Here is an 11,204-nt window from a genome sequence, read left to right as displayed (position 1 = left end):
CTCTGGGAATATATTCTGAGGTGGTCTCTGGAAAGGAGGTAGCTGTTTCACTTTTTTTTAGACCAGGTACACTCAACCTCAGGCTTATGGCAGTTTGGTCACCTGTTGTGGGTTTTTTTGTGGTTCTCATGTGTCTTGGAGTGAGGCAGTATTTATCTCTGCTCTGTTACTCAAGTTATGTTACTGTGAGTGATTTGCTTACCACTCCTAAGCTTTATTTTTTCCTCCTCTATGAGTTGGGAGACTAATATGGCCTTCAAAATTTCATTGGGAAAGCAGGGGAGACTATGTACACATTCACAAAGCTCTATGCTCAGGGCAGAGCAAACACTCTTTTAAGAATGGTTAGCAAATCACAATTGCTGCTAATTTGGGTAAAAATATCCCTTATCTTTTTTACACTGCAGAGGGATGGATGTCCTTTTTTCTTTTATTACATTAGTGTCATCAAAAACTTCTACAACATAAGTATTTTTGGTGCGTTTTGTCCCTACTAAGGATTTAGTATAGCATTTCTAATACCTTTTTAAATTTTGAGTAATTTTTTATATAATCCCAAAACTTTTTGCTCAAAGTCAGGACATACACCTGATCATCTTAGGTTTATGAAAGAAAATGTAAGACCAAATGAAACAAAAGCGCTTCGGACCAACATGACACTTCCCTAGGCTTTACCAAGGTCCTGGGTTAGCATCTGGTAGAAAACCACATCCAGGGGAACCTGGGTGGCTCAGTGGGTTAAGGATCTGCCTTTGGCTCAGCTTGTGATCTGGGCTCCTGAGATTGAATCCCACTTGGAGACCCACATCCGGCACTCTGCTCAGCTGGGAGTTTGCTTCTCCCTCTGCTCCCCCACCCCCACAAGCTGGTGTGCTCTCTCTCTCTCTGCCCTCACTTTCTCTCAAATAAATAAATAAATAAAATCTTAAAAAAAAAGAAAAGAAAAGAAAACCACATCCATAGCTTAAAGAAATGCACTGGAGACCTGTGAGGCTGTGGGTCTAATTTTAACTAAAATTAAGATTTCCAGAAGGTCGGGACACCTGGGTGGCTCAGTTGGTTAAGCAGCTGCCTTTGGCTCAGGTCATGATCCCAGTGTCCTGGGATCGAGTCCCACATTGGGCTCCTTGCTCGGCAGGGAGCCTGCTTCTCCCTCTGCCTCTGCCTGCCATTCTGTCTACCTGTGCTCACTCTCTCTCCCTTTCTCTCTCTGACAAATAAATAAAATCTTAAAAAAAAAAAAAAGATTTCCAGAAGGAGTAATTTCGTTAATGTCCTTGGTTAATAGACAAGTACTAATTTGCATATCTGGACAATACAAACTCAAAGCAGGTTATCAAGGCTTGCAGTATAAAAGGCTCAGAATGCAAATTGCTCGCTGACCTCCATCAGCCATTTGTCTAGTCTACAGGCCTGTACCTCTTTCAATGCGCAGAGCTGTAAATGTGTGCCTGCTCTGTTTTTCTAATTGTGCCTCTTTCTCCCTCTCAGCACGAGTATCTCTTGAGTCTCTTGAGTCTTTTGTGTAGCTCCCCTCAGGTTAGGTGACCCAGGAGTCAGCTAAGTCTCTGACCCACTCTCAGTTCTCAGGGGACTTATCAGCAGATTTGTCTCAGTAGACACTCAGGGAGATGTGGGTCTACATTACATGGTTTCTGTTGTGTTTCCCTAAGAATAGGTACAGTTTGAATTTCAACAACAATTTGTTGGAAATCAGAGCCCTGTAGCTATAAGTTGAATTCCTCCAGCATGGCATGTGGCATTGCATAAGGTCACACTGTCTCCATCCTATTTCATAGTTTGATTTGGATGGTAGACTAGAGAACATCTCATTAAGTGTGCAAATTAGATCCTGATAAGTAGGTGACTTGAGGACCTGGGAGAGAACAATTCGATTTCAGAGTAACCTTAGAGAAGGAGTCAGAAATAGAGGAAGGTTAGGCAGGATTTTATGAACATATATACACATACACAAATACAAACACACACACATGCACAGAGAGAGAGAGAGAAAGAGAGACTGAGATCATTATATCCTGTTTATCTCTCAATGTGTGGCACAGAGTATAATCACAGAATAAATATCAGTTTAGTTGAATTAATCTAATGAAGATTCCCTCAAAAAGATTAGGACAGCCTTTCTAGCAACCTGGTTCACAAAGATATCCAAAGTGAGGAATTTTTTTTTATAATATTTTTTAATCAACTAAAAAAAAAAACACGAATTTTCACCTATCTTCAATGTTAGTTGTTTTAGTTGCTAAGGCAAAAACATTTTGTAGAACAAAAAAGAAACAAAAGCTGGTGTCCTTTTTATGACTTTTATTTCTCCTCTTTATCCTAAAGATGTGGCTGAAGCTCCAATAGATGCTGATATGACTTTTATTTATTTATTTTTTAAAGATTTTATTTATTTATTTGACAGAGAGAGATCACAAGTAGACAGAGAGGCAGGCAGAGACAGAGAGGGAAGCAGGCTCCCTGCTGAGCAGAGAGCCCGATGCGGGACTCGATCCCAGGACCCTGAGATCATGACCTGAGCCAAAGGCAGTGGCTTAACCCAGTGAGCCACCCAGGAGCCCCTGATGTGACTTTTAATTTAGATTTGTGGTAGAGCTTTTTTTCCCCACCATTTATTCTTTACACAAAATTCCCCCACCCATGAAGAAGTACCAGATCCTTGGTAATTCTGTGCCATGCCATCTCTCCCCTCCACAGCAAACACTTGGGATAGACAGACCTATTGAAATTGTCAATATCTAAGATCCTCTGGAGTGCAGAGGATGACCAAGAACTGTCAGAAGATGGATTTCTAGTGGAAGGGTGTCCACCGTTTATCCTGCTGCATGACCTGAGAGAGAGCGTGGCTACTTAAAGGAGTAGTACTCAGGCTTGAAAAGAATGAGGGGCACATAGATGGCTCAGTCCGTTAGGGTCTGACTCTTGATTTTTGGCTCAGGTCATGCATGATCTCAGGGTTGTGAGATGGAGCCCCACATTGGGCTCCGTCCCGGGCATGCAGTCTGTTTAAGATGCATTCTCTCAGGGCACCCGGGTGGCTCAATGAGTTAAGCATCTGCCTTCAGCTCAGGTTATGATCCAAGGGCCCTGGGATTGAGCCCTGCATCGAGGAGAGGTGTTTAGCAGGGAGTCTGCTTCTCCCTCTCTCTCTGCCCCCACCCACCTTGTGTGCGCATGCACGCTCTTTCTCTCTCTCTCAAATAAATAAATAAAATCTTTAAAAATAAAAAAGAAAAAAAATACTCTCTCTCTCCCTTGATGTGCCCCTCCCCCACCCCCACTTTCATGCACACTCTTTCTCTCATTATCAAAGAAAGAAAAATGAAATCTTACCATTTGCAATGACCTGGATGGAACTAGAGGGCATTATGCTGAGCGAAATAAGTCAGTCAGAGAAGGACAAATACCATATGATTTCACTCATATGTGGAATTTAAGAAATAAAGCAAATGAGGAGAGGGAAAAGAAGAAAGAAGCGAACCAAGAAACAGACTTGTAACTGTAGAGCACAATCTAATGGCTTGCAGAGGGGAGATGGGTAGGGGATGGGTGAAACAGGTGATGGGGATTAAGGAGTGCTCTAAATACCAGAACGAGCACCTGGTGTTGTATGGAAGTGTTGAATCACTGAATTGTACATGCTAAACTTATATTACACTGTATGTTAACTAACTGGAATTTAAGTAAAATCATAAACAAACAAACAAATAAATAAAGGAGTGGCCTGCTTTGGGGGATGGCCTCCCCCAAACAAGTTGGTTCATATTTGTATCAAGTTCTGGAAGTTTCTTTTGCTCTGTGACCTCTGGCCACTGTCTCAAGCAGCTATTTCTCTCATTACCCTCCTCCTTCAACAGTGTTTTGTTTTAGTGTTTCACACTTTTTTTGGTAAGCTTTAAATAAAATCAACCCTGGGCTAGAGAACTTACAACTTGAAACAAAAAAATTCTCACTTGCTTGGTGGATTTTTCTCAGTATCTTTAGATGTTTTCATTATTTTCAGCAGTTAGACTAAATTTAGAGGAAAAAGAGATTTGAAACAATTAATCATTAACTCTTGATGGGCTAGATAAAATTATTGTTGGGCTTTTTATTTTCTTACCTACCTTTGCTATTTGTTCGATGAAGTCTCCCTGGAACTCTGGTGCTCTGGAAGCCAAATTCTGGGGAAAAACAAACCAAGGATTAATTACAGATAGATATTTTTCCTTTCCTGCTTGTGTGACTTCTGGATGCTCCCTGCTCTATAAAATCAAAATGATGAGACCTACTTCCCATGACTGAAATGCTGATTAAAAGCTCTGATCAACGTGAAGCTCTTAGCATAGCACATGGAACATAAGGTATAGTTATAGCATTAACAAAATGAAAAGGCAGCCTACTGACTGGGAGAAAATATTTGCAAGTTATTTATCTGATAAGGAGTCCATATCCAAAATATATAAAGAATTCATACAACTCAACAGCCAAAAAAACAAACTGTTTAAAAAATTGACAGAAATTCTGAATATTTTTCCAAAGAAGAGATGGCCATAGAGATGACCAATAGGTACATGTAAAGATGCTCAATGTCACTAATAAGCAGGGAAAGGCAATTTGAAACTACAGTGAGATACTACCTCACACTGTTAGAATGATTGTGAAAAAAGGATAAGAGATGACAAATACTGGAGGTGATGTGAAGAAATGGAAACCACTGTGCACTGTTGGTGGGAATGTAAATTGGTGTGGTCAGCATGGAAAACAGTATGGAGTTTCCTCAAAAAATTAAAAACAGAACTACCATATGATCTAGTAGTTCCACTTCTGTGTAAGAAACCAACACTAATTCAAAAAAATATATGCACCGTGATGTTCATTGTAGAATTATTGCAATATCCAAGACTTGGAAACAACCTAAATATCCTTTGGTGGATAAGTGAATAACAAAAATGTGGTATATAGTCAGAATGGCTAAAATTAACAAGTCAGGAAATGACAGGTGTTGGTGAGGATGTGGAGAAAGGGGAACCCTCCTACACTGTTTGTGGGAATGCAAGCTGGTGTAGCCACTCTGGAAAACAGTATGGAGGTTCCTCAAAATGTTGAAAATAGAGCTACCCTATGACCTAGCAATCGCACTACTGGGTATTTACCCTAAAGAAACAAATGTAGTGATCCGAAGGGGCATGTGCACCTGAATGTTTATAGCAGCAATGTCCACAATAGCCAGACTATGGAAAGAACCTAGATGTCCATCAACAAATGAATGGACAAAGAAGACGTGGTGTGTATACACACACACACACACACACACACACCACACACAGGAATACTATGCAGCCATCAAAAGACATGAAATCTTGCCATTTGCGACAACGTGAAATCTTGCCATTTGTGACAATGTGAGAGAACTAGAGGGCATTATGCTGAGCAAAATAAGTCAATCAGAAAAAGACAATTATCATATGATCTCTCTGATATGAGGAATTTGAGAGGCAGGGCGGAGGTTGTGGGGGGTAGGGAAGGAAAAGATGAAACAAGATGAGATTGAGAGGGAGACAAACCATAAAAGACTCTTAATCTCACAAAACAAACTGAGGGTTGCTGGGGGGTGAGGGGGTAGGGATAGGGTAGCTGGGTTATGGACATTGGGGAGGGTATATGCCATGGTGAATGCTGATGATTCACAGACCCATACCCCTGGGGCAAAGAATACATTATATATTAAGTAAAAAAAAAAAAAGAAAATGTGGTATATACAATGGAACATACTTTATCCATAAAAAGTAATTATATCTTGGCATTTGAGACAACATAGATGACATTGGGCATTTATGTGGGCATAATGCCAACTGAAATCAGTCAGACAAAGACAAATATGTGATTTGGCAAAGACAAATATATGATTTCACTTATAATGTGGAATCTAGAACAACAACAAGAACATAATTCAAAAACCAAGTTTGTAGGCACAATGAACAAATTTGTGGAGGGAAAGGGGATGTGTGAAATGAGTGAAGGGGGTTGAAAGATACAAACTTCCAGTTATAAGATAAATAAGTCATAAGAATGTAATATAAAGCACAGTGACTTTAGTAATACTGCTGTTGGGTATTTGAAAGTTGCCAGGAGAGTACATTTTATAGATCTTCATCACAAGAGAAAAAGAAAAAAAATTTGTAACTATGTATGGTGATGAATATTAGACTTATTGTGATCATTTTACATTATATACAAATATTGAATCTTTATGTTGTACACCTGAAAATAATATGTCAGTTATACCTCAATAAAAAAAATTCTGGCATAGCCACAGTGAGAGAATAATTCTTTCAAATGACTTTTGATAGTCTTTTTTGTTCTTTAAATATTTTATTTATTTGAGAAAGAGTGGGGGGAGAGGATCAGATTCCCTGCTGAGCCGGGAGCCAGACACGGGGCTCAATCCCAGGACCCTGGGATCATGACCCGAGCTGAAAGCAGCTGCTTAACTGACTGAGCCACCCAGGTGCCCCACTTTAGATAGTCATTTAATTACATAGTCTAGTAGAATGTGTTCTAAATACAAAAAGAAAAACCAAACAATCACAAAACAATAAAAAAGATAGTCATTATTATTTAGTAATGGATTAATTAGTAAGACTTGAAATTGTAGTCATAGTGAAAATAGTCACATTAAAATATTATCAGATTTGAGACTTGTTTATATTTGAACAAATACTCATTTAAATTCCCTGTACCAACTGATTCAGTCCCCCAAGAAAGAATGGGGATGAGTTAGAGGAGAGGAAGAAGTGATGCCTAGGTAGACCTGTAACAGCATTCCCATTCTGTGCTTTCAGACACTGATGTTTTATGACTTGTTAGGAAGTGCAGCAGAAGAGAGGGTTCTGTGGCCAAACACATTTAGGAAATAGTTCCCATTGCAGGAAATGGACTGATGTTGCCTTGGGCTGTTAAGGTAAAAAACCTAGGAATCAATTTTGCTTCCCTCTTTCTCTCACCGTGTGCTTTTCAATATACCAGCCAGGCTTCTCTCATTCATTTCCAAAGTGTGTCCTTGGGCTCATTATCTCTCTCTGTATTCTCAGCTATCCCCATGCAAACAGTTTATCTTAAGCTATGATGCAACCTACCTGCCCACCTCCATGCCCCCCAACTATCTAGAGGGACCATAGAACACAATCCCAGTGCTCCATTGCCCTGTCTAGAGCCCTCTGTAGCTTCCAAATGCACAGAGAATAAATCCAAATGGTTTCCTCATCCTTGCCTGTCTCTCTGACCTCATCTGATACTACTGCTTCATTCTGATCATTCTACCCCGCAGGCCTTATTTCTGTCCTTGAATATGACAGTCTTACTTACTGCGGAGGCCCTTTGTTTGGGGAGCTCTTCTGGAGCTCCTTTTTGTAGCTACCTCCACACATCACCTACCCTTACATGCTGTTATCACATCTACCTGTTTTATGTTATATATTTTTAGAGATTATTCCACCATCAGAAACAATACTGTTCATTTATTTATAACTTGTTCCTAGGGCCCAGAACAGTGCTTGGTATCTTGTGCTCACCAGTTTTTTGGATGAGCGCATGAAATTCTGGTTGGATAGCAGCAGGTGCTAGACGTCACACAACCTGAAAAATACAGCCATCTTTTTGTTCCCTAGTTCTTTCAAGAAATACTCTTTAGTCATTAAATGAAACACCCTTTGTCTTTCCTGCAATGACATCTTTAGATGAAACTTGCAAGGTTAAAACTTGTTTTCATCCACTTGGGGACACTTAAAATTTTAAATAAGAAAGTGTACCTTGGTTGCCATGACTATAAAACTGGACTTGAAATGTTGTAAAATGATATTTTTAGACATTCAATTAAATGCTTCTCTTTAGGTCTGGAGCAGCTGGTAAACATCACACACTAAACAAAAGTTCTTTTCTTCATTTTATGTTTTACTTTCAGATGATACATATATTTGATAAGTATAATCCATTTATTTCAAACCCTAAAGCAATTTTAAAAGAATGAATGTCAGATGGATTTATTTTCAAAATTCTTGGTATGGCTACATGGGATATTTTACTAGATGGATACTTTAATTTTTTTTTGAGACTTTAATTTTTAATCAAAGTTAAAAAGACCCTTTTGTCATCAGAAACCAGTTTAGTAATATTTCAGTGTTTCTTTCTTTTTTTTTTTTGTCGGATTATTTCCTTTGTAGACTTGCATTTTCAAAGCAACAAACATTTTTTTTCAAATGAAATATTTGAGAACTCCAATATTTAAAAAATTTTAAATAGATTTTATTTATTTATTTGACAGAGAGAGCCCAAGCAAAGGGAGTGGTAGACAGAGGGAGAGGGAGAAGCAGGGTCACCGTGGAGCAAGGAGCCTGACACAGGGCTTGATCCCAGAACCCTGGGATCATGACTTGAGTGGAAGGCAGCCACTTACCCAACTGAACCACCCAGGTGCCCTGAGAATGCCAATATTTTAAACCAGAAATATCCTGACTTCAACAAGAATTGTTATTAGTGTGTGAGCTTTGGAAAACTTAATTAATCCTTGAGTCTGTTTTCTCTTCTATAAATTGGGGATAGTAACATTTATTTTATTGACTTGCTGTAAGAATTCAATGTGATACTTCCAGCTAAGTGCTTGACATAAAATAGCCCCACAGTAAGTGCTAGTTATTTTTTTTAATTTATTTTTTATTTATTTTCAGCATAACAGTATTCATTATTTTTTGCACCACACCCAGTGCTCCATGCAATCTGTGCCCCCTATAATACCCACCACCTGGTACCCCAACCTCCCACCCCCCACCCCTTCAAACCCCTCAGATTGTTTTTCAGAGTCCATAATCTCTCATAGTTCACCTCCCCTTCCAATTTCCCCCAACTCCCTTCTCCTCTCTAACTCCCCTTGTCCTCCATGCTATTTGTTATGCTCCACAAATAAGTGAAACCATATGATAATTGACTCTCTCTGCTTGACTTATTTCACTCAGCATAATCTCTTCCAGTCCCGTCCATGTTGCTACAAAAGTTGGGTATTCGTCCTTTCTGATGGAGGCATAATACTCCATAGTGTATATGGACCACATCTTCCTTATCCATTCATCCGTTGAAGGGCATCTTGGTTCTTTCCACAGTTTGGCGACCGTGGCCGTTGCTGCTATAAACATTAGGGTACACCCTGGCCGCCAAGTGTCTTGCTCCCCCTGTTTCCTTGCTAGAGGTAGTCCCTTATCAGTCTATTAAATTCTCACAGGCAAAGCTTAGAGGAAATGTGAGGAGCTCTCCTTTAATTCCCTCAATTCTATACAATTTTAGAGACTTTCTCAAGGCCAGACTTATCCTGAAGGACTATAACCCAGTGTTTCCCAGTGTTTCTGCCACTGACAGTCTGTCTTACAATGTTCTTCCTTTGACCCCATATTTTACAGGAATTTTATCTAATAAACAGATGAAAGTAAGGATATATTTTACTATTAATTAGAGCTTCAATTTGGCATGAAATAAGTATCAGCATCCTGAGTTCATATGATTATAATCATTAGGGAATGTACGCGGTGTTTAGCCTGTGCATCATAAACAGGTTATATTTCAAATAAATGAATACCATGCAAAGAGAGTTTTGATATTAAAAATTTTTTGATATTAAAAAGATTTTTTTATTTTTTAAGATAATCTATGTGTTTTTAAAAAAATTATTTATTTATTTTATTTATTATAAACATATAATGTATTTTTATCCCCAGGGGTACAGGTCTGTGAATCGCCAGGTTTACACCCTTCACAGCACTCACCATAGCACATACCCTCCCCAATGTCCATAACCCAACCCCCATCTCCCAATCCCCCTCCCCACAGCAACCCTCAGTTTGTTTTGTGAGATTAAGAGTCACTTATGGTTTGTCTCCCTCCCAATCCCATCTTGTTTCATTTATTCTTCTCTTACCCCCTTAACCCCCCATGTTGCATCTCCACTTCCTCCTATCAGGGAGATCATATGATAGTTGTCTTTCTCCGATTGACTTATTTTGCTAAGCATTATACCCTCTAGTACCATCCATGTTGTCACAAATGGCAAGATTTTATTTCTTTTGATGGCTGCATAGTATTCCATTGTGTATATATACCACATCTTCTTTATCCATTCATCTGTTGATGGACATCTAGGTTCTTTCCATAGTTTGGCTATTGTGGACATTGCTGCTATAAACATTCGGGTGCACATGCCCCTTTGGATCATTACGTTTGTATATTTAGGGTAAATACCCAGTAGTGCAATTGATGGGTCATAGGGTAGTTCTATTTTTAACATTTTGAGGAACCTCCATACTGTTTTCCAGAGTGGTTGCACCAGCTTGCATTCCTACCAACAGTGTAGGAGGATTCCCCTTTCTCCGCATCCTTGCCAGCATCTGTCATTTCCTGACTTGTTAATTTTAGCCATTCTGACTGGTGTGAGGTGGTATCTCACTGTGGTTTTGATTTGTATTTCCCTGATGCTGAGTGCTGTGGAGCACTTTTTCATGTGTCTGTTGGCCATCTGGATGTCTTCTTTGCAGAAATGTCTGTTCATGTCTTCTGCCCATTTCTTGATTGGATTATTTGTTCTTTGGGTGTTGAATTTGCTAAGTTCTTTATAGATTTTGGACACTAGCCCTTTATCTGATATGTCATTTGCAAATATCTTCTCCCATTCTGTCAGTTGTTTTTGGTTTTGTTGACTGTTTCCTTTGCTGTGCAGAAACTTTTGATTTTGATGAAATCCCAATAGTTCATTTTTACCCTTACTTCCCTTGCCTTTGGCGATGTTCCTAGGAAGACGCTGCGGCTGAGATCGAAGAGGTTGCTGCCTGTGTTCTCCTCAAGGATTTCGATGGATTCCTTTCTCACATTGAGATCCTTCATCCATTTTGAATCTATTTTCATGTGTGGTATAAGGAAATGGTCCAGTATCATTTTTCTTCATGTGGCTGTCCAATTTTCCCACCATTTATTGAAAAGGCTGTCTTTTATCCATTGGGCATTCTTTCCTGCTTTGTCGAAGATTAGTTGACCATACAGTGGAGGGTCTATTTCTGGGCTCTCTATTCTGTTCCATTGATCTATAAATCTGTTTTTGTGCCAGTACCATGCTGTCTTGATGATGACAGCTTTGTAATAGAGCTTGAAGTCTGGAATTGTGATGC

The sequence above is a fragment of the Mustela erminea genome, chromosome 3 (genome assembly GCF_009829155.1).
Source record: "Mustela erminea isolate mMusErm1 chromosome 3, mMusErm1.Pri, whole genome shotgun sequence".
Lineage (NCBI taxonomy): Eukaryota > Metazoa > Chordata > Mammalia > Carnivora > Mustelidae > Mustela > Mustela erminea.
Note: the sequence above shows the minus strand (reverse complement) of the source record.